The sequence below is a fragment of the Zonotrichia leucophrys genome, chromosome 8, assembly GCF_028769735.1.
Source record: "Zonotrichia leucophrys gambelii isolate GWCS_2022_RI chromosome 8, RI_Zleu_2.0, whole genome shotgun sequence".
In the NCBI taxonomy this organism is placed as follows: domain Eukaryota; kingdom Metazoa; phylum Chordata; class Aves; order Passeriformes; family Passerellidae; genus Zonotrichia; species Zonotrichia leucophrys.
Window position 1 is genome coordinate 27,697,638 of NC_088178.1, and position 4,173 is coordinate 27,701,810.

General features: G+C 43.4%; 1 long non-coding RNA gene across 1 annotated transcript; it reads right to left on the reverse strand.

The window, feature by feature from the left end:
- Nucleotides 1-1,738: 1,738 nt before the first annotated feature.
- Nucleotides 1,739-3,685, reverse strand: LOC135450845 (uncharacterized). Its single transcript, XR_010441167.1, has 3 exons — nt 3,622-3,685; nt 2,956-3,124; nt 1,739-2,015 (listed from the first exon to the last, which is right to left on the reverse strand). It is a non-coding gene; the product is annotated as an uncharacterized LOC135450845 (long non-coding RNA).
- Nucleotides 3,686-4,173: the final 488 nt, after the last annotated feature.

The following is a 4,173-nucleotide window of genomic DNA, read 5'->3' on the forward strand; positions in this document are numbered from 1 at the left end:
TCTAGATGAAGCTTCTTGGCCCTTAAAAACAAAGCAAGGCTCATTAGCCTAAATTAGAGCCATCAACCAGACATTTAGGTTTCAGATCATTAAGAGGTGCTAATGGCAGCCTGCAGGCATCTTTCACCCAAACCTCCTTCATATCCTACCTTGATGCTGGTGTGAGTGATGGCTCCACACTCTCACCTGTGTTTGCCACCTGTGACCATGCTTTCACAAGCATGATCAAAAGTTCCGTGCAAATCAGTTCTGGACTGTTTTGTTTCAAGTCTGAAAAAAAATCAGAACAAAAGGGATCTTCAATATTAAGATAACAGGTTTTGCTACAACTGAGGCAGCCCTTGGCCATTACTGCCTTCTGCAATGTCACAGAGATGTCCCATCCTCTGAGCAAGCAGAGAGCACCTACCCCAAAGCCACCCCACAGCCATGAGAATGCACCAAAGCTGTGTTGCTTCATTTCAGATTAAAATTACAGATTTAACTGTATCATAATTTACCACACTTGATTCTTCAGCATCCAATCTCCTCCTTATTTTCAACATCCCCACATTTTTCATTTTCTTTTCCCATCACATATTCATTGGATGCTGTACAAACAAGTGTAGATTTAAAGTGTCCCTGTAACATTTTACTTATTCCGTGACTTAATAATAAAAGGAGCACTGAATAGAAAGGCTAGAGTTCAATTTCTGGGCTCTATTGCCACTTGCAAGCTGCACTCTCCCACAGCTCCTCGCTTGAAATACAGCCACCCATTCAGCTTTATGCTGCCTCTGGAGCAATAAAACTGCACTTTGCTGGAAGAATTTTAAATTGTTCTACTCCAATGCAGAGATCTTTAAAAAAGAAATCTAAAAATGTAAAAAGTGAGGGTCCAAGCAAAACTCTGGATTTTACCAAGTGGGTAAATTTTCCCAGAAAATTTTCCTTTGCTTTCAGAAGTGAAAAGGGACTTTTTTTTTGTTGTTTTTTTAAACAGGGATTTTTATTTAAAAGGGCCCCAGCAATGTAAAACTTCTAGAATGAGAATTAAAGAAAAACAAAAACCTACCTTATGTGAAAATCTCCATCATATTGATGCAATTTAGACTGCAGGAGCCCATAACCCAGACTCTGCTCCTGGGGTTGTGTTCATGTGGGATGTGTGGGCAGTCCTTGAGAGCACTAATGTGGCTGATGTGCAGCATGATGTGACCCCCTGCTCCAAACCAAGGGGAACAACATCAGGTCTGTGCATCTTGCCTGGTGCAGGAGGGTCATTATTTGAAAAGTGTCGCAGTGCAATGAGCAGGGCAGGGAGGAGACATTCCCATATCCTGTTGCCTGTGGCTTGGCATTTCTCTGCCAGGTGCTTGTTTTTCTCCATGTTTTCTTTGTCTGCCTTGGATTGAGTGTCCCTGGAGGAGAGCTCACTTCTGCGCAGTGCAAAGCCAGGAGGCCTGGCTGCACCTGGCTTTCTAGGAGGGAAATTAAGCAATTGCAAATTGTTACTCTTATTTTTCGGCAATTTCAATGCCAAAGTTCTGTTTTTCTTCAAAGCTAAAGGTCAATGATTAATTGAAAACTTGTATTTTCCCCAAAATTATGGACTAGGGAAATAATACAGAGGCAGTGAGCACAATTCCACTCTGCTTAATACCTTTGTAAAGCTGAAATAGCTCACTCTGTTTGTACCAAGTCTCTGCCTTCTGATTTCTTCTGGTCTGTTCCAGAGCTGTTCTGGGGGCTGACTTTCTATGGATCCAGGTCCCCCCATGACCCAATTGGACCAGCTAAACTGGACACCAGCTCTCCATAGCCCTGGAAGCATCTTATCTGGGGTTCAAATTCCTTTAAGTGCAGGGGTTGATGATGTACATGGTGACAGATGGTGTGATTCTTGGGGATGTCCTGTGTAGGGCCAGGACTTGGACTTGATGATCCTTGTGGGCACGTTTCAAATCAGGAAATTCTGTGATTCCATGTATGAGATGATGGACTGATTTAAACCTTCCAGGATAAAGGTGTTGAACCTGTGAGGGATCACAAAAATTTTAGTAGAGAGCAGATTTTGCAATCCATTATGGACATTGCTGTGTTTTTATTATGAATATGTCTTGAAAAATAAGATGTTTAGCTAAGCTTACTAATTCCTTGAAACTCAAATCATTTAAGCTGTCTAACCTTGTTCAGGATAATTATTTCTATCCATTATCCATCATGTTAAAAATGACAGCTCTGGGACAAGGAAGCTTTTCAAGCAAATGTTTTAAGACAGTGTTTTAGGTTGCAGGCACTAGCAAATGTTAATTAAATTAGATAAACAATGACTCAGAGTAGCTGTGCAACACTAGAAAGAAAGATGGGAGGTAATGGGGGAAGGAATTTGGCAGCTCAAAGGTCAAAGCAGCTTTTTTGGAACCAAGAATCTGTCCCTCAAGTAAGTACCTTGCCTGAATTCAACAGGATGGAAGGAACTGGTGTCTTTTTACTTTTACAGCTCCAGACAGCATTTGTGTGGGCTTGCTGAGTGTCGTTCTGCCAGGGCATGTGGTCCAAACTACCTGTGCAAGGCATCCTCCAGACCTGTCTGCCAGCCTTGGTGACATGATCATTTTGTCCTCCAACAGCCTCCTTTCCCCTGGGTTTGGTTAGTCCTGAAACTGTGGGTCCAGGCTGAGCCCTGGATTGCACATTTGGCAGTAGTCTACTGCACTGAATCAAGGCCTTGCAAGAGTAAGGCTCAAAAGTGACCTCCAGGTCTGGGGATTTCCTGATAATTCCTGTGACATGGCCATCCTTAATCTGTACAGCAAGACAGCTAAATACTACTAATATTTAATGCATCAATCTTGTGTGACTGTTCTTGCAGTGTACAATAACATTTTGGAAATCAAAGCACCAAAAAGAAGAATTTCTCCTGAGGACTTGTTGCACTAAAGATTCCAAATTAATTCCTGGGTTTCAGCTTACCCTAAGAGAAAGGGGCAAGAACTGAGATCCTCATTTTTGCTGAGAAAGAGAGTGACTTGCTGATGTGAGGGGTTCCTGGTGTCCCACACAGACCCACACCCACGTCCTGCAGGGGGGTGGGGCTCGTCCTTTGAAGGAGTTTTGGAGAGGATTTGTTCCACTGCTGCACCTGTGGAGTTTGAACAGGGAGACAGAATTCCATGAGTGCAGCAGGGGTGCACCTATATTGGGGCAGGATGAAGGGGAAAGGGAAGAAAGTCACACAGCACTTTTAAAACAATTGGTGTTAAAGGAGTATATGGGAGAGTTATACGTGTTTAGTCTTTTACATCTTTTAGTCCACAAGAGAGGCTCTTATGTTTGTTCCTGAGGCCTTTTGTCCCCAGCTACATGAGGAGGCAATGGTTCCTCTGCTCTGCTGGCCCAATCCCCATCACCTGCCTGAAGGGAGCACAGAAGGGAGTGAAGGGTGGTGCCCACTTGTCTGGTGCCCACAGAGAATGACCAATGCTGACTCCCGCAGTGACCGGGAAGCAAAGGCTTTGGGAATGAGTTGGCAAATAAGCCAGAGAGCTACAACTCTCCCAGTTGAAACCAGAAACTGCTCAGCTATTCTAATCCCTGCACATCTCAGGTCATGCTCCTCCAAGCATTCAGCTGACTTGCCTTTCTTTCTGGAAGCAGCAGTGCTGCAGTCCCCCACCATGCATGTCCCCAAGGAGGACCCGTGGTGCCCTCATCCTCAGCATCCCTGTGAATGCAGCCAAGTGTTGGCTTTTAAACCACAGAGATACTGATCTGTCCAAACTTTCTTCACCTGCTCTGATCATTTCAGCTCCTTGGGGACACACACCTCCATGCCACTGCCCAACTAATTAGTTGCTTCACTGGCTGCATTCTACAATTCTTCAGTGATGGGTCCCCATCTGACATCTTATGACAACTGATTAGTAAAGTAGGCCATGAGTTTAAGAAATATGTAATTTGGGCACCACTTGCTATTAACTGTTTGCATGCTCTTGTTTGTTTTCTTGTTTTTTAGAAATTGTTACCCTTCAATGTAAATAAATATCAAGGGAGGAGAAGAAGTTTGTGATGTGGCAATTTTACAAAACAAGATGTGGTGAATCTTAACATAATTTCAATAACAAGCCCTGCAGAGGCAATAAGGGAATATGTATCCTTACTGCAACACTATATATAACAAAAGTCTAGATA